Source organism: Hemicordylus capensis, chromosome 6 (genome assembly GCF_027244095.1).
Source record: "Hemicordylus capensis ecotype Gifberg chromosome 6, rHemCap1.1.pri, whole genome shotgun sequence".
NCBI classification, from domain to species: Eukaryota; Metazoa; Chordata; class Lepidosauria; order Squamata; family Cordylidae; genus Hemicordylus; species Hemicordylus capensis.
In genome coordinates this window covers 118,768,915-118,789,244 of record NC_069662.1, presented here as the reverse complement: position 1 = coordinate 118,789,244, position 20,330 = coordinate 118,768,915, and the positions used below count along the sequence as shown (strand labels likewise).

Here is a 20,330-nt window from a genome sequence, read left to right as displayed (position 1 = left end):
AAAAGTGTACTATTGTAAATGCATTGAATATAATGTCTGAATAACAGTGCAGGCATTCAGGTCTGTACATGTGGACACTGTACAGGGATTGTACATGAACTGAATATAATATACAAAAAGGGCTTCTGTGGTCGAATAAAATTGTCCAATTAATATGACAAATGGGTTATGTCCCATTACCAGGAACCCATGATGAGGTATAATACTTGAGAATCGTATTTATTTATTTGGTTGGTTGGTTAGTTAGCTGTATGTCCAGAGGCGCACTAACCCCTGGACCTTGGGGACTGGCCCCCGTCCTCCAAGGTCCAGGGGAGCCTCCAAATGGCCGGGGAGCCTCAGCAGCCACCCCACGCCTGCCCCACCAAACCCTCCATTTTTTGGTTTGTTTCCCCCCCTTCTCCCCCCTTACCACAGCCTGCAGGGAAGGGGAGAGGAGCAGTCCTTCTCCCTTCTCTCTTCTCCCCCCTCCCCTGGTGGTGGAGAGACCAGAGGGACACTGGCCCTGTCCGTTCGGGCCAGTGTCCTTAACAAAGTGCAAGGCGCGCCTGCACAGTTTAGAGATCATTGCAAGATCTCTCAACTGCGCAGGCACGCCTCACACTTTCTTAAAGACATTGACCTGAAAGGACGGGGTCAGTGTCCCTCTGGTCTTTCTGCCGCCAGGGGAGGGGGGGGAGTAGAAGGACTGCTCCGCTCCCCCTGCCCCAGGCACCCCTTGGCTATGGTAAGGAATTTTTTTAAAAAAACCTGGAGGTTGTCATAAAGAAGCTATACACATACAGAGAGAGGCAAAACTGGGCTAAGGAAGCCCAGCCCGGTTTTGCCTGCGTGTGTGTACTGCTGGGATTGGGCCTGATCCCAACAGCACCTCAGTGGCAAACCTGCCTCTGAGCCACCCTCTAAAATGAGGTTTGGAGAGTGAGTGTTCTTCTAATCCCGTTTCTGTGATTGCCTGCCAGCTGTAGCTGCTTGCAGGGGATCCTGGCCAGCTCTGGGGATGGGAGGAGGGGATCCCCATAACGCACTGGGTACCTGTGTGGTGCATTATGGGAGCTCTAGGGGGGGCAGGGCGACATGTCCCAGCACCCAGACCCTCCAAGCTACTGGCAGCAGCTGGTAATCATCTAGGCAGGTGCTCCGCCTGCCGTAGAGGGAGCCCACGGTCATCTGTGAGGAGGTAAGCTTTTAAAGGCTTCCTCCCCACTAACCCTTGCCCTTTCTTTGAGAAAGAGCTCAAAGTTTCCTTATACAACATTATATTTCAGGCAGCGGGTAGCGTATTTTCACTGATGTTGTGCTACTGAACAGCAGTAGCAGCAGACCCCATCCCCAGAGACTGCAGAACACTGCTTTTAGGACTTGCCATCTACCCTTAGAACTGTTGATAGGCAGATGGGCCGGAGCTCACGAGGTAAGAGAGAGAACAATGGCAATCGACAGTAGGAAGGCCCGCCCCTCACAACTGACTGACTTCCTTGGTTTCATGACAGGAAGAGGCCACTTCTAGGGCAGCAGCTAGTTCCCCAGAAGCTGACCTGCAGGTGGGGCATTGCCAAAGGGGGCAACACCAAAGAGGACTTCTCTTTAGGAGCATTGTGAAGGCACCCTGCCCCCTTCATCTGTTAGTGGGAGACAGGCATGGGCAGAATTATGATTAGGCAAGGGGAGACAGTTGTCTGGGGGCCCCACTGCCTGGAGGTCCCCCCAGAGACATCTCACATGACTCCCCATTGCCCCCTGCCCAGTTCCAAGCCCCCTCAGCCACTTGCTTTAGGAAACATAGGAAACATAGGAAACTGCCATATACTGAGTCAGGTCATTGGTCTATCTAGCTCAGTATTGTCTTCACAGACTGGCAGCGGCTTCTCCAAGGTTGCAGGCAGGAATCTCTCTCAGCCCTATCTTGGAGAAGCCAGGGAGGGAACTTGAAACCTTCTGCTCTTCCCAGGGTGCCTTCATCCTCTGAGGGGAATATCTTGCAGTGTTCACACATCAAGTCTCCCCTTCATATGCAACCAGGGCAGACCCTGCTTAGCTATGGGGACAAGTCATGCTTGCTACCACAAGACCAGCTCTCCTCTCCTTTGTTCGCCCTCTCTCCGGCTTTTTCCTCCTGGCCTGCTTTTCTTCCTGGCCTTCTCCTTCTCTCCCTGCCTCTCAGCTGATCGGTGGGTGGGCCAGGCTTCCAGAGAAGCCTCTGTGTAGGTCTCACTGAAGCCTGACCTCGAGTAGGCCGGCAGGCCCCAAGCAAGCAAGGAAGGAGGCAGGCAGAATGGCCACTACAGTTCTCTGCAGCAGACCCTCTGCCCAGGCCAGCCCGCCCAGCCTTTGCCAAGTAGAATGTGAATTACTTTTTGTGGTTACCATGCTCCCCGCTCCCGATATATAGGGATCTGCTTGCCACAGGGCTTTGATATCGCGGGGGGAGACTGAGAAGTCTCTGAATATTTAATTTAAAACAGATTGGAAAATTTGCTGGCTTAAAAAAAATCAGCCATCTAAAAAGTCCTATAAGTGGCTTGTTTCATGGCAGAAAATTACAAAAACTTCTGGAACAAACAATATTATATTCACTCACTCACTCACTCACTCATTCATTTATAAATGCATTTATGTTCAAGTCGTTTTGCCACCCAGAAGGTCTGAGTGAGAACTGTGAAGCATTTGTGGTGCTTTTATTTTATTTTATTTTTCTTGCATGTGAACTGCTCCCCAATAACTCACAGGGACTTCAGGATACATCTGGCCAACATATGAATGCAGCACCTCCATTCCAGAGATGTGTGTTAAAGGGCTTTAAAAACCTCGTGTGAAAAACCTCCTGGAATCAAACTTACTGAATTTGTTCAGAATCCTGAGAAAACATACATAGGCATGGTTGAAAGTCTCCTTTACTAATCTGCAGCAGCGAGGGGCCCATTTTAATAATTAGTGTTTCTAGTGCGTTCTAGGCATTAAAAGTAGCACAAATATATAGTATTCAATGTATATGACTATATATTGTGAAGTGTGCATGTGTGTATTCAGTGAAATGTATTTCCAGGCAGCATACTTATTTTGAAAGATCAGACTTAAATCCTTGGGAGCCTGGGGTGTGTGGAGGCCCTGGACTTTGAGGGGGGGGGGGCATTTTAAAATCTTGTTTCTGGGCCCACTCCAACCTTGCTATGCCCCTGCAGACAGGGGAATAGCAAAGTTGAAGTGGGTCCTGGGACAAGAAGTGAAGATGGGCTGCGGCCCCCACCCACTTCTCTCCCACCCTGCCCCATGTCTTTGCTGAAGAAAGAAGAATGTGGTCATGGTGAAAAGCCAAACATTCTTGGCAAGTCCTTTCTCTCACTCCTATACAAATAATATAACATATTCTCCACATTTTGATTAGGAGCCAGTAGCTTACCACTGAGTCCGGGAAGTGGAAGGGAAGTACAAAGAGTGGGCTGTTTCCCAGCCAGTAGACAAACCCCGCCCCCCAGCTTGTTCAATTATAGCTACACCACTGGGGGGACCATCTGTGGCTTATTTATATTTTACAATGTTCTTACAGTGTTTTTATTGATTTTTTAAAAACTGGTTTGGGGTCTATGAACAAACAGTGGTATATAAATGCAATAAATGCAATCAGTTGAAATGGACAGACAAAAATAGAAGTCTCTACTTGTTTGGATGCTGGCAGATAATTCCCCACTCATTGATATTATTTTATTTTTATTTTATTTAGTACATTTGTATACAAAAAACGTCCCTGGGAGGTTCACAATATAAAAACCATTAAAACATTATCATAATTAAAACAATTTAAAATACAATAAAAAATCTAAAAACCGAAGCTTTACAACTGTAAACTAAAAGCCTGACTAAACAGGAATTTCAGGTCATTCAGAGGAGGGGGAACTCTAATTTCATTAGGAAGCACATTCCAGAGTCCTGGGGCAACTCTAGCAAAGGCTTGGTTTCTAGTCGCCTCCAACCGAGCTGATGGCAACCACAACTGGACCTCCCCAGATGATCGTAACAGACAGGGCTGTTGATGGAGAAGAAGGTGTTCTCTTAAATACCTTGGACCCAAGCCGTTTAGGGCTTTAGAGGTAATGACCAACACTTTGTATTTTGCCTGGAAACTTATTGGCAGCCAATGCAGTTCTTTTAAAATGGGTTTAATGTGATCTCTTCGGGCAACCCCGGAGACCAACCTGGCTGCTGCATTCTGTACTAACTGGAGTTTCCGAACTACATACAAAGGCAGCCCAATGTAGAGCATGTTGCAGTAGTCAAGCCTGGATGTTACCAGCATACACACTACTGTTTTAAGGTATGTTTGATAATATCATACTGGTAGAGTATCTCCAGAAATGGATGTAGCTGGTGAATCAGCTGAAGCTGATAGAAAGCACTCCTGGCCACTGCCTCAACCTGAGAAATCAGGGAGAGGTTTGAGTCCAGAAGTACTCCCAGACTATGTACCTGCTCTTTTCAGGGGAGTGCAACCCTATCCAGAACAGGCAAATCTAAGCCACTTCCTAAATCTCTACCTCCCACAATGAGTACCTACGTCTTGCTTGGATTCAGCCTCAGTTTGTAGTCCTCCATCCAGTTTGTTCTCTCAGCCCATTACTGCCTACAGGCAGGCATTTAGAGAAGTTAGGACATTTCCTGATGAAGCTGACATGGAGAAATAGATTTGGGTGTCATCAGCATATTGATAACACCCAGCACCAAATTCCCTGATGATCTCTCCCAGCAGTTTCATGTAGATGTTAAAAGGCATTGGAGACATTATGGAGCCTTGTGGGTCTCCAACCTGGAGCTCTTGTTTTGAAGAACAACAGTCTCCAAGCAACTCCATCTGAAATCTACCCAAGAGGTAGGAGCGGAACCACTGCAGAGCCATGCCTCCCACTCCCAAACCCTTCAGGCGCCTCAGAAGAATACCATGGTCGATGGTATCAAAAGCCACCAAGAGGTCCAAAAGGATCAACAGAGTCACACTCTCCTGTCGATTCCTAATTGGAGATCATCCAACAGGCCAACGAAGGCCGTCTCAACCCTATAGCCTGCCCGAAAGTCAGTTTGAAATGGGTCCAGGTAATCCGTTTCCTCCAAGACAGCCTGAAGCTGAGACACCAAAACCCTCTCAATCACCCTGCCCAACCATGGGAGGTTGGAGACAGGCATATAATTGCCTAATTCTGAGGGATCCAATGCAGGCCTGTTCAAGAGTGGTCTAATGATTGTCTTCTTGAGACAGGGAGGCATCCTGCCCTCCCTCAGAGAAGTATTAATGATCTTAACAAGATCCTCTCCAATAACCTCACTGCTACATCATATAAGCCATGTTAGGCAAGGGTCAAGAGGACTGGTGGTAAGGTACAATGTTCCAAGTATCTTGCCCACATCCTCAGGAGTCACAAACTGAAATTGATCCAATTTAACCACATAAAAGTTGCTGCTGGACACCTCCATATTAGGCTCTGCGAGAACTGTAGAGTCTAGTTCAGCTCGAATACGATAGATTTTATCTGCGAAAAACCTAATAAACACATCACAATAGGTACCTGATGGATCCAAAAACTCATTCAGGGGAGGAGGGGCATGTACTAGTCCTCTCACAACCGTAGACAACTATTAATCACAAAATAGTATTTCAGACTTGTAACTAACACCTCCAAAATTGGGACTCCATGAAACTATCTTGGCTTCAAATATCTTTGTTATTGAAACTGATAGTCTTACCTAAAATCCCTTTTCTATTTCAAACCATTCCTTATTCTGGTCCTCAAACCCAGATATGTAATTGGCAGCAGATGCTTTGCAAGTATAAAGGAACCTGGAGTTTTAAAAGCTGTGTTAAGACAATCTTCGAAATAAGGAGGATTGAAATTTCCTGACCTGCAAATTTACAATGAATCGGCTCTCATCTCACAATTACCTAAGTTCTTTTTGACACAAGAGTTGAAATCCTGGGCTAGCATTGAAAATCAGGACTGTCAGGCATCCATAGAACAAGCACTCCCATTGTCCCGTTTATTTGATTGTGTAGCAGCGTCGGCTGCTTTGCCCGCCCATTGCTGGGGGTATCCCCACAATGCACTGCACATTTGCATGGTGCATTGTGGGAGTTCTGGGGGCCAGGTTGATGTTTCCCAACCCCCACATCTCCGTGCTGCTGGGGGAAGCAGCAGAAAATCTGGGCTCATGGGATTGCATGCCCTGACCCTCCCAGGTCTGGCAGCCAGATCGTCTGCGGGGAAGGCGAACTTCTGTGAACCGTTTTGGTTGGGTTGATCGGTTCAACGAACCAACTCAAACTGGTCCAAAGCAGTTCGCAATTGAACTGCTCAAACTGTCCTGGTTCACAATCAAACTGGTTCTGCACATCACCTATACTATGGCTAGAAACATAAACTAGATCAACAACAATCCATACCTACATAGCACTTGACAATCATGGGATAAATGAAAAAACCAACTTTCTTCAACACCTTCACCAATAGTTTCAATATTTGGACAGCTTTACTTTTCCAACATTACTTTTCTAACATGGAAAAAAGCTGGACTGACAAGATTCTATATTTTCTCCAATAAAGACAGAGTTAACATTAAAAGCTTACACTTAGCTTGGTATGAATACTTAATGCATTTAATACATTCAAGACCTAGATATACAGGTCCTGCTTGATCCAAGATGTTTTTTGTATCATTAATTATCAATATTGATACTGACTACAAAGGGCTTCTAGCTCAAATATATTATTTGCTCACGGAAAAATGTAACTCTCAAATGTTATATAAAAATTGATGGGTGAAGGACCTGGAAAAAGAAATCAAAGACCACCAATGGTCTCAAATATGGAACTCTAATTCCATGTTATCCTACTCTTTATAAAAGAGGGAACATACAAGTTGTTAACAAGGTGGCATTTCTCCCCAGCAAATATTGTTGCAACTAATCCAGATGAATCTTCTGAATGTTGGAAAGGATGCAGAAGGAAACGAACTTTATATCATCAGGTGGTCCTGCCTGTACATTTCTAAATTCTGGTGGAGAGTTCATAAACATATAACTGCAATTTTAATATCTTATTTGAACCAATTAATTACCTCCTGGATCAACCATGGAAGGATCTCCTAAATGCACCACAAAACAAACTCTTCAGTTTCTTGACAATAGTTACAAAACTTACAATTGGTGTTTCTGGACCTGACGCTGTCCTTGGAGGCACAGGTGGCAGTGATGTGCAGAGATGCTTTTTATCAGCTACAGCTGGTAAGGCAGCTGTGACCTTACTTGGAGAAGTCAGACCTCACCTTAGTCACTTATGCTTTGGTAACATCCAGATTGGACTAATGAAATATGATCTACATTGAGCTGCCCTTGAAGATGGTTTGGAAGCTTCAGCTTGTCCAGAACACCGCTGCAAGGTGCTCGTGGGTGCAAGTCGCTTCATGAGTGTCACACCCATCCTGCAGCAGCTTCATTGGTTACCAGTCTGCTTCCAGGCTAGATACAAGGTGCTGGTCTTGACCTTTAAAGCTCTACATGGCTTGGGGCTGGGGTATCTGTCGGACCGTATTCGCCCATATGAACCTTCCAGGGCCTCCGCTCAGCATGTCAGGCCCTGCTCATGGCCCTGCCACTAATAGAGATTGGTTTGGTGGAGACTAGAGACAGGGCCTTTTCAGTTGTGGCCCCTCAGCTTTGGAATGCCCTCCCTGAAGAGCTTCAATATGCTCCCGCCCTCAGTGTTTTAACAAAACCAATTTAAACATATCTTTTAAAAGAGGCTTTTAAACATTTTATCTGCTGCTTATAACTGGTATATTCTGTAGTTTTTATAGTACTAAGTTTTAGCTTTTTGTTAATAACTTTTGATTTGAAACTTTTTTTAAAAAAAATGTATTTTTAAATGTGGTTTTAGCTTTTTTTTTTAAACTTCTTTGACTTAAATTTACATTGTATCTATTTTATTAATGTTGTGAGCTGCCCCAAGCAATAGTGTACTGGAGGGGCAGGATATAATTATTTTAAACAAACAAACAAACAAACAAATAATAAATGGAAGCAAAAGGATCATATTTCAATCAGACTTGTTTATCAAAACATGGAACAGAATGACAATGGATGAAGTTTCATCACTACTCAAAGCTCTGCAACAAAATTATGATGCTCTTTTCTTTGCAAGTCGGGCAATATGTGGAGGAAGAACGTGACCCAGTCCATAATTCTGTTTCCCTTAATTACACGTACACCTGGTAATATGGCCCCCCCCTCTCCCATGTACCTATTAAATTTTCAGAAATTTATGGTGTGAACATTATAACTGAAATATAGGTTTTTTGAAAGGATAGGTTTTATGAAAGGCAATATATAAATTGAACAATACAACAAACAAACAAACAAACAAACAAATAAATAAATATGATTTTTATATTATATGCATGATGTCAAATATGACAGTTTTGATTAGCTATTACCAGTGCCCCCTAGGCCATAAGGGTGGGTACTAGCAGATGTCCCCCTCCTTCCCCATCTCGGCAAGAGCCACAGTCCCCCAGCTTGGCCACCGGAGAGTCCTATACGGAGTTCTCTCACCCAGAATTCAACTACGACCTCGACCCTGTGACATCCCATAGACCATCATAAGATCAAGGTCCTGTCGGAGAATGTGGCTGAATGGTTCCGTTTCAGAGAGGCAGACTCCACCAACTTCCTCTCCCAGTTCGATATAATCTTGATGCAGGAAACCTGGACAGCGGATGACCTTACGCTTAATGGATACCACTTGTTCAAAGTGAGGGCGGTTCCTGGGGCAGGCTGAGGGAGACATAAAGATGGCCTGGGGATGTTAGTCTCCATTACCCTGCGTGCAACATCACCCCTCACCCTGCTTAAACAAACTGCTGTGGCTATTCTAATTCACCTGGGGCCCAGCTCACTGCTGATAATCAATATGTACCTCCCGTCACAGCATCGAAAACCCCAAATCGGCTCTGCATGGGCGGAACTTGAAGATTATACAAACGACCTTGTGCTGGCCAGTCCTGGAGTACTGGAGGTGTTGGGTGGTGACCAATGCCAGCCTGGGGCCTGATGATTACACACTATTCTCCTGACACCAGCTTCCACCTCGCTGCTTGTTATTGAGAGGCATCATGGCCCTGAGGCTGGAGATGGCCCATAGCCACCAGACTGGCCCACAGCCACCAGATCAAATTATGTGGGCCTCTGCCTAGCAACATTGACTGCTAGGCTCAACCTCTATATATTCAATGGCTCTTCTGTAGAGGACCATCCAGGGGAATTTACTTATTTATCTGGCTCCAAAGCAAGTACCATTGATTATATCGCTATCTCTGGGAACCTGCTACCCTTTGCTGAGAACTTTAAGGTAGTACCTCCCCTTGACAGTGATCATTTCCCGATCTGCCTTCAATTTTCATTTCTTTCCCAGCAGATCTGCTTGGAGGCCTGCTCACCCCACCCCCAGTCTTATTTGCTGGACAAGCGAGGTGTCATGCCAAATATTGCCCCCAGTTAGATCAAACAGTAAAGGAGCTGCTTGCCTAGGAAACTTTACAGAGCTCTACAGAACCAGCTAGACCTAACTTCAAAGGATCTCACTTGTACCCCACTGGCAACCTTCAAAACCCTACTGCACGAGCTACAAAAGCACCTAATCCATAAGGCTGACCCCCCCATCCCCCACCCAAAGCTGCCTGTGTGTCCATCCAAACCATGGTGGACTGTGCTGACACCAGCAAAGCTCTTGTTTCCATCTACCCGATCTACAAATCCAATTCATGAACCAATGCAGCAATGGTCCTCCCAAACCTTCTCAACCTTAAGAGGCAATATAAACACCTATTGGCACGCAAGAAAAGAGAGGCAATGAAGGCCACTTGATAATGGCTCATCCAGGCAATTTAGAGCAAAGGACTCAGCTATGTTCTGGTGCATCACGTCCAACTCAATAAGCAATGGCTTGGCTCAGTTAGGCACCTATATCCCATCAGAGATCTGGGAAATGCAGTTTCAGAAGCTGTATGAAGACCCCACTGTGGAAGATGGCCACCCGATACAAGATGTAGAGGACTTGCCCTGGTGGCCACCGTCCTCTACGGCTGAGACCAAGTCTCTCATTTCCTAAACCAGAGTGGGGAAGGCCCCTGGGGAAGACTTTATCTCTCCAGAACTTATTAAAAAATAATATAAAATGGTGGGCTCCAGTCTTGGCCTCACTCTTTACTTACATTGACTCTCATGGCCATATTCCCAAGGACAGGGGGCTGGTGATTATCGTCCCCATATTTAAAAAGGGAAGAAAGGATGACCCCTCCAACTATAGGCCCGCCAGCTTGCTCAATGCTAGACAATGCTAGACCATCAGCAAGCTCTATGCTAGATATCCTCATGGGAAACTTAAGGACCGGCTAGACCATGAAAATCTGCTTGCAGAGGAGCAAGCCAGCTTTAGGGAGGTTAGATCCACAACCGATCAATGCCTGGTGCTTTAGCACTTCATTGAAAAATATCCTTCCAGCAACTCAGCCTCCCTTTACGCTGCCTTCATTGATCTTAAGGCTGCTTTTGATTCCATTTCCCAGGTCAAGCTATGGGAAAAGAAGGAAACCTCCCCAATCAACCAACATCTGCTCTATCTGATCCGCATTCTTCATGCAGACATGACCCTCAAGGTAAGGTGCAACCCACAAGGACACCTCATGAACCTTGTCCTGACACAGAAAGGAGTCAAACAAGGATGCATCCTGGCCCTGCCCTTTTCAACTTTTACATTGCTGACATGGTAGGGCACCTTAGTAGCCCAGACTTTCAACCTCCCAAGCTGGTGGATAAAAGCATTTCCTCCCTGCTCTATGCCGATGCTGCTACAATCCTTTCTAGGACCCCTATAGGTCTCAGAAGTGTGCTGACAGAATGATCAACTGCAAGAATGTATTGCAAGAATGATCAGCTAGTACTGAAAGAAGGATCAACTAGAAATCAACAATAAAAAAACTAAAGTTATGGATTTCGCCAGAAGATCCAAGACCCATCCCTGAGGTATAAATGGCCACAAGGCCAAACAGGTCGCTTGTTTCAAATATCTGGGAGTGGTCCTACATGCCTCTGGCTCAAGAAAGACCCATTGCGACCATGTCACCCTCACCGCTCAGAGGAGTATCACCACCATTCTAAAATTCCTATGGACTAGAGGGGGCCATTATGTATCCGCAGTGCTCAAATTATTTGAGGCCAGGATGTTGGCACAACTCCTCTATGGTGCCCATTTGGGGGGGCCCTCCAATCTTGCCCCCTTACGTATCCGCAGTGCTTAAATTATTTGAGGCCACGATGTTGGCACAACTCCTACATGGTGCCAAACTGGGGGGCCTCTCCAATCTTGCCCCCTTGGAGCAGGTGCAGTCCAAATTTCTAAGAGTGGCCCTCCAAGTGCCTCACTGTATCTCAAATGCCTCACTAGGTTACACTTGGAAATGGGCATGATAAAGGTTGAGGCCAGAGTGTGGAGAGCTGGTCTTGTGATAGCAAGCATGACTTGTCCCCTTAGCTAAGAAGGGTCCACCCTGGTTGCTTATGGATGGAGCACTGTCAGATATTCCCCTCAGGGTATGGAGCCACTCTTGGAAGAGCAAAAGGTTTCAAGTTCCCCTCCCTGACTTCCTGACTTCTCCAAGATAGGGCTGAGAGAGATTCCTGCCTGTAACCTTGGAGAAGCTGCTGTCAGTCTGTGAAGACAATACTGAGCTAGATAGACCAATGGTCTGACTCAGTATATAGCAGCTTCCTATGTTCCTATGTTAGTGTGGTTGTCCATTCTTAACCTCTGGCTTAAATTATCCCCCAACCATTGGCCCCTTTGACCCTACAGTACAATTTTCAATCTTTCTGGAAAAGGGCCATGTGGAATAAATTGTCACTCCTGGCTTTACCCTCCTCTCTTACTTGCTATGGACCGTGACCAGATGAAAACAGTAATCAAACAGAAGATAATGGACACTGAGTGCCAGTGTTGACCGAGATCCTGGGCTGACCTAGGCAGACCTGGAACCCGTCTGCAGGGTTCCATCCTTCCTGTCCTTGGAAAGGCTCAGATACTCTGCTTCCCCTGCCGTATACGTGTCACAGCTAGAAATCCCAAGCCCCAGAAGGGCTTATACCATCACCCGTTGTCATGCCCATCCCTCTGCTGTTTTGGACGGCAAATACAGAAAGATCCCAATTGCAGAGAGACTTTGTCCCTGTGACACTGGGGAGCTAGAAACCACAGAACATGTCCTCCTCTTTTGCCCCTTTTGCAGAGACATTCGGGCCAAGCTTATATTTCCACTACTTCTCAAGCACCCTGGCCACCCAAACCAGGTCTATACCTGGTTGCTGGTCTCATATGAAGACCCGGCCTTCACATATAACACTGCCAAGTTCTGCGTGGCAGCGTGTGAGATCTGCCGGGTCGTGACTGCCAGGCTATTCCCTTGCATCAGCTCTGCATAGTTTTAAACCACTGACTATTTTATCTTTTTTCGTGTTCTTATTGATATGCCTTATTTTATATACCCTGTTTTAGCCATCGCGTTTTGCATTTTATATATTTCACATTTGATATGTTCATAATTTTTAAAATACACATGTTTAATCTCATAGCTACCCTCTTTTCTAAGGACAGCGGCTTCATAGTATTATAATGTAGCTTTATACTATTAGAGTTGTAATTTTAAAGTAATATAGTTTTATGGTTCCATAATTTGTTTTTATTATTTTGAATCATGCTCTACTGTTTTATCTTATGCTGGTCTTGGATCATAATAAAGATGACTGATTTGATTGATTGATTAGCTATTAAAAGAGACCGGTGACTTGTTATTTTTGCTTTGTACTGTCACACATGATTTAATGACTCAACATTATGACCCAATGTAAATGCCATTTTTGGAAGGGCAGTATAGAAATCAAATCAAATCATAATAAATAAATAATAAATAAATAATCTTTGTTAACAAGCATGAAAATACCAATACAAAGTTATTTAAAACTATAAAATAAAATAAAATAAATGATGTAGTTATTTGACTGATGCCAAGCAGATCAAAAGTGCAACAGCAAAGTAAACGTTTCTCCGTCATATCTCTTTCCTGCTTTAACAAATCTCTTCATGCTTCTAGAGGAATGTCTTGCACAGACCCAAATACCATCAGAGGTGAGCACACATGAAGCATGATGGATAAGACAAGCCACCCAAAAGGCATGGTGGTGGTACCCGTGGATTTTTTGGTGTGTGTGTATATCTATTACCTGAAGATAATCATATCAATAAAATCCAGTTCCTTGATCCATTTCCATATCAACTCAAGTAAAATTCAAAGCATCTGAACATGGTGACAGTGCTGAAGCAGGTCAGAGTTCTGGCCTGATGGGTCACTCACCTCCCCCAACTCACTGCTCATGATTACAGTGGTGTTTGTGTGAAAAAGGAAATGCTGTAACTCACAGATTCTCAACGTTGGGTCCCCAGATGTTATTGGACTTCAACTCCCATAATCCTTAGCCCCAGTGACCTTTGCCTGGGGTTTATGGGAGTTGAAGTCCAATAACATCTGGGGACCCAACGTTGAGAATCCATGCTGTAACTGCTGGCAGGCTGTTGTGATAGGAAGGATTGGAGGGAGGATAAGACCTCACTTAGAGCAACTGCTGGGGGGGGGGGCTTTCCTAAAAAGAACCAAAGCCCGGGAAGTTCAAATCAAAGGGATCAATCCAACCTAACAAGAGCTAGACCAGCATCCAGAGAGCTGGGTGGGGATTTCTGGCCCAGCCACCAGCAGAAGCGTTGGCTTGTTAGTTAATCTGTCCCAGGAGGGCACTGTGGAAGCAGCAGGCTGAAAGCTGCTGGGGATATGGGAAAACAACAGCCTGTAAGTAATACGTTAGGACAAAGTCAGTTAAATGCATTAGGGAAGTTATTCTTCTTTACTGATTGCTTGGAATCTGCATTGCCAGGAGGCTTTACAGACAGGGTTTCTACCCCGAAACTCCTTCAGAAGAGAGTGTGTGCAATACACACACCAGCCAAAGTTACCTCGAAGTCCGTTCAAGATTTTTGGACCCACTCTACACACAAACCGGGCTTTGTGATGTGAATTCTAGCTTATCTTGACATATGCCCAGGTTTTTAAAATGCTGCTTTTAAGCTACTTTTTCGGAAAACCCCGGAGCATATGGGAGAGGTACCGAGGTACAATCATTAGCATGATAAGAGGCATACTCTCTTCAGAAATGCAGATCTATCTCTGCAGGAGCTCTCTTCCCCCCCCCCCCACACACACTCCCATTGGCTAGAAGGAAAACATGGAAGCATGCCATGTGGACTTGCAAAAACAAGAATCGAGAGTAGAGGGGAGGGGCTGCTTCCCTCAATGCCACAAGTGTACTTCCAAGTGGCTTTGCTCAACATTTACCCCGAAGCCTGAAGCCAACTGTGAATAACTCCCAGGTTAATGAAAACTCTCTCTTACAATCTGTTTTATTAAAAGACCGTTGTTCTTACTGCATACCTTTTTCTTTTAATCTGACAGTAAATCCTTGTTGCTGAAGTGTGCTACTCTTCATTCAGGGTCTGCCTTACTTACATGCCTTTGGAGGCCTAGGATTGCTCAGCCCTTTTTGGGAGGGTTTGCCACTTTACCCCACTAGGGATGTGCACAAAACTGGCTGGCCTGGTTTGGTTTGAGGCTGAACCAGCCTTGAATCCAACTGGGCCAGTTTGGTCCGGCACCCCCTTGAACCCTCCCGTTTGGTTTGTTTCCGAACCGAACCGGGGGGGGGGTTCGATTTGACCCCCGAACTGGCAACCCCCCAAACCAAAACTGAGAACCTCCAAACCTGTTTGCACATCCCTATACCCCACCCCTCCACCCTGGAACTTTATTTGGTGAGTAGGTTTTCCCACATCAAAATAATGTGGATGGTGGCATCAGCCTGCTGTGAATCCTTTACAGACAAGGATTCAACCCTATGACACAGGCACTTTCAGGATCAGGAGCCTGAGGTCATCACTGTTACCCTGTTCCTCTCTGCACACAAACACCAATGTAATCATGAGGGGAGAAGTGGAGGGGGTGACTGACATGTCGAGACAGAACTTCTGACCCACTTTGGCACTGTAACTGTGTTAAGATGCTTTGAATCTGAATGTCCAATTGGGTTTATGTTACGGGGAGAGGGACCTGGTCCTAATCTGTACTGAGAGCACCTATGATAGTTTGTTTTTTTTAAACCGTGGCCAATTAATTAAAACAAACAAACAACAACAAAAGCACAATGATGCTTCCAGCATAACATGTAGTTTGACCTTCAATAGGGGTTAGTTCTGGTAAGATAATGCAATGCTACTCTTTGTTAAAAGGGAAATTACAGATTGAAACATTTTAAAGGAATGGCGTAGTTTAGGCAGGATGTGAATAGTATAAATGAATCCCAGTCGTAAAAGAAGCAGGTTACCTGAAAAGGTATGGCGCAGCAGGGAAATGACATGACTAGCAAGCCAGAGGTTGTCAGTTCGAATCCTCGCTGGTATGTTTCCCAGACTATGGGAAACACCTATATTGGGCAGCAGTGATATAGGAAAGATGCTGAAAGGCATAATCTCATACTGTGCAGGAGATGGCAATGGTAAATCCCTCCTGTATTCTACCAAAGACAACCACAGCGCTCTGTGGTGGCCAGGAGTCAACACCGACTTGAGAGCACACTTTACTTTAGCACAGCTTTAGGATTAGGCATTCTCTGTCCTAGCCGTGCAATGATCCACCGGCTATAAGTGTGACAATCCTGACCTGAAGCAAGCCTTGCCCGAGTACAAAATGTCTGTGGAACCAACTACAGGTTGAAAGGAGGGTCGGCTTTTAGACCTAGAATGCAAAATTCTTCTCTTTATTTTCACTCAGCATTACATGACTGCTAATGATATGCTTGTCTGTTGAGGCGGCGGTGGGGGGGGGAGGTCTTTCATTTCTGCAGAATACCCATGCTGTAGACTAAGCAATTTCTTTTGATCAGTGTTTTCCCTGAAATATTGTTTGCCTTTAAATTTTAACCCCCTGTTAGTGGATCGAGTCATCAAAACAGCAATGAAGTCCGTACTCACTTTAATTCGTATTCTTTATGCACAGGCCATCTGTGCACTAGAAGATAATGAACTCCATTGCTCATGACTAAGAAAAGGTAAGCTTTTAACAAGCAGTGGCCATGGACTATCTTATCTCCATAAACCGGCCATTTGCATTTGTCTATTGATGTGCAGTTTACAGAGTCAGAAACAAATTGTGTTTTGCAAATTGACTGCAGTCCTAAACAGAACCATGAAAGTGCACTGCCATTCAAAAAACCAAGACAACCCCCCATTTTACATGTGATGCTCATATGCCTGCTTAGAGATAGTGATGTTAAAAGCCATATATCTTATGATGATGAAATTAAATTTAATCTTAATTTCTAAAATGCTCTCTGAGTTTTTGGATGTTTATGACTCCACAATGAAGAAAGCCAGATCTGAAGAAAGCCAGTTTTTGGATGTTTATGACTCCACAGTAAAGAAAGCCAGATCAAAATTAACCATTTTGTGGTTAATCTAATGCAAGAGAGCAATATGTCTTTTCATTTCCATTGTGTTAAATGATATGGAGGATGATTCTCAGGACACACGCAATGCAAGGGAGGAAAAATATCAAAATGATGAAAATATTATTGTAGAACAGATCGTGACCTCTAGACATTTGCAAAATGGTAAACCTAATGAGTGCTTTGTCAGAACTGCGCTCATATTTTCATGACCTGCTGGATGAGTACCTTTAAATAACATGAGTGAGTACAGGTGTCTTTAATAATGAGACTATCTACATAGATATGTCTCAATATCTTAGGACTGCATATTTCCCCCCAAAAATAATTCCTACCAGCGCTAAAAAGACTGCCAGACTTTTAGATATAAACTTGTAGCAAATCTGTACAATTGGTAAAGCCCTCACTGTAATATTTATTGAACCTACCTTCTTATTAATTGATGAATAGTTTAAAGGAATCAATAGCTTTTGGTCTAGGCAGCAGATGTCAAATCAATAATTAGTTCATGTGAACAACCTGTTTAATTTTCTATATTTTCTTTTTTGTCTACAGAGTTAAGTTTGCATCATTACAATGACACATGTTGGATACGGCCCCTTATTGTTAAGATCCCTAAGCGGTCACCTAATTTGCCTAATCCTAAACTAAGCCACCTAATGGCGCAGCGGGTGAATGACTTGATTAGCAAGCCAGAGGTTGCCGGTTCGAATCTCTGCTGGTACCTGTATTGGGCAGCAGCGATACAGGAAGATGGAGATGGCAATGGTAAACCTCTCCTGTATTCTAGCAAAGACAACTACAGGGTGCCAGGAGTTGACACCGACTCAATGGCACACTTTACCTTTACCTTTAAGCTGCAACTGCTCATCTGAATTGTTACTTCCAGTGTGGGCTGGTTCAAGCAATTCAAGCTAGTACAAGGCAGGGTAAATTAAAACTATTACAGGACTAGAGAATTTAGCAGCAGAGATTAAAAGAATGACATGTTTGTATTTTAAATAAACTAAAGGAAGGGCTTGCATAGTTTGTTACAAGCAGTTCAGTGAGATTTACGGAATGGACATGAAGAGTTATGTTGGTTAATAGAAGTTATAGTTCTAGGTAAAAGAATGAATCACAACAGGGGCTTGAGGGTTTTCATTAACAGATCATTCATGAAGTTAGTTTGGAAAATATTAATTTCACCTTGTCAGCAGTCTGTCAAGACGTTAACTTACAAGTCTTTTAAATGGCACTTTAGAGCATGTTGAGTGTTGATTTCCATGGAGGATGTTGCTGACTGAATAGATGATGCATTTGGAAATTCCTGTTGTTCTAGTGCAAATGGCCCCTAGATTGGCTTTGTAAGTGCCGCAAAAAACCCAGACCAAAACAAATCACTTTCCTCTCACATTTACTGCTTAGTGTGCATTTTTCTGACCTGCATTTACACTTCTTGCTGGGTTTCCACAGGAAGCATGGCTGGGGTTAGTGGGCTAGGCGGGGTGAGGGAGGAGTTTGCTAGCACCTTTGTGCACACTGTGCCTGTCTTTTCCTGGGAAACAAACAAAGAGGAATGTGCTGGGTTTTTTTGTTTGTTACTGTTCTGTGGATTGCTGAAGCAATTCAGGGATTCTGACTGCTGAAGTGCTCAGAACTAGCTAAGCAGCCTTTGGAGGCATTGGAGCAATCCAATAGTGAACCAACTGCTCTAACTTAAAATGCGAACAATAGCACATATATTCTTTAAATTAATCGGAATGGGAATTCTGGCCACAATGGGTGGAGTGGGTGGAGTGGAGAAAAATGGGTGGGTGGAGAAAAAAAGAGGGGGTGGCCATAATAAACCAGTGCTTTAAGTCTATAGAAAACTGCTCAGGAAACTGAACAAATCAATATGAAAACATGAGAGTCTGCACAGTCCACAGTCACTTTGGGTAACAAAGTGTGTGATCCTGCTGATCCTAGTACACCAAACCCTCTCATTTAGAAAAGTTAATATGGTTGTGGAAGAGGAAGTAAGCAAAGCCAAAGTCTATGATGAATGCAATGTGGCTGGCTCAGGAAATTCAGTGTGACCAAGAGAAGGAAGTGTCACACCACCTTTTAAACATATGACAACAAAGAGAGTCAATATGACTCAGTTCAGACAATGAGAAACCATGGTTTCCTGCCACAACAGTAGGCATCAGAGAGTTGTGGACTGGATCTGGGTTGGTACTGTGATGAGAGATTAAAGCCTCTTTAATCCTAAGGGTTAGGGTTATGATTAAAGCCTAAAGAGTCCAAACCTGTGGAGGCCCTCAATCTGACTGCTGTTTACTCAGGTAAAAACAAGCTAGTTGGCTCCTAATGGGCTTAATATCAGGTGTAGCTTGACCTTTTGGTGTCTTCACCACTTCAGCTATTTATTGGAATTTCTCCCTAAATAAGACAGCTAATGTCACATAAGTGCATCTTGTTCAAATCTGCAAGCCCAGGTTTGTCTTCTTTTTTACTGTCTATACACATAATTGATTTGTGTGTTAAAGGAAAACAAGGTGTTGGTTGAACCATTTGAACAAAGGGAAGTTATCAACAGTTATAAGAGGATAGATCTTTCCTCTGTCACTATATTGTTCTTCTTAGCTCCTCTTAGCAGAGTTGACAAAAATGTTTTTACTTGCAAGACAAGGCACTTCAAGGTACTTCACTGTATTTTTCCTACTGGAACTTGGTCTGTTCTTAACCATTTGATGCAACCCTACTATTTGCAGCAATGGCCTCATATTTGTTGATATTCGGGCCCGTTTCTGTAATAACAACTTCCATCTTGTCAAGGAGTATTTATCTGAACAGTTTTCCTTGTCATTCTCTTACTTTCAGGATGTGTTACACATGAAGCAGTTTACTTCAAAAGGGTACATTTGCATTATCAGCAGAGAAGATAGAAAACTGCACAATTTTAGTTGATTGCAAACCAAAGAGCCCTTAAGCGGTGCTGTAATTTCAGTTCCTTCTTGTTGGTTGGCTCCTTCAACAAAGTCTACCAACCAATTTACGCAACTGCATTCAGCTGTGTCAAGCTGTAGATCAGCCAGAGGCTGCAACAACTTCCTGCTTCCTTTGTTTGAAGCATCTGTTATGATAAAATAGTAAACAATTCATGTTTTTGAATAATTCTCAGAAATTTTAATTCTGTGCAATTCACTCCAAGGAACTCTTAGATAGTATGTGGATTCTCCTTTTGTTCTTCACCCGCAAGAATGCATTTCTTCATTGTGTGTGAAACCAAGCAGGCTCCATTAACCAAGAGAAGAACAAATTTCTCAATTGTGTTGTCGAGTGACTGACCTTTACATTGATTCTAAAAACAATGAAATAGGGGTCCAAAGGCACACAGGGAGGAGTTGAGACAAATAATAGTTTATTCTGTTTGCCTGAAATGTTGACACCATACTTCCAAAATCCCAAGCACCATTGTAATTTTTATTTTATTTTTTTACATTTTATATCACACTCTTCCTCCAAGGAGCCCAGAGCAGTGTACTACATACTTAAGTTTCTCCTCACAACAACCTTGTGAAGTAGGTTAGGCTGAGAAAGAAGTGACTGGCCCAGAGTCACCCAGTCTGGACTTGGCACATCTGCCCACCTTGGAGGACTGGTCTAGCAGATAGACCAGTCTTCTAAGGTGGGCTGATGTGCTAAGTCCAGAGCAGAGGGCTGGTCT

General features: G+C 44.1%; 1 long non-coding RNA gene across 1 annotated transcript; it reads left to right on the top strand.

Moving 5' to 3' along the window:
* The first annotated feature begins 1,068 nt into the window (after nt 1-1,068).
* Nucleotides 1,069-19,777, top strand: LOC128331468 (uncharacterized). The gene is made up of 2 exons (XR_008310312.1): nt 1,069-1,180; nt 19,484-19,777. It is a non-coding gene; the product is annotated as an uncharacterized LOC128331468 (long non-coding RNA).
* Nucleotides 19,778-20,330: the final 553 nt, after the last annotated feature.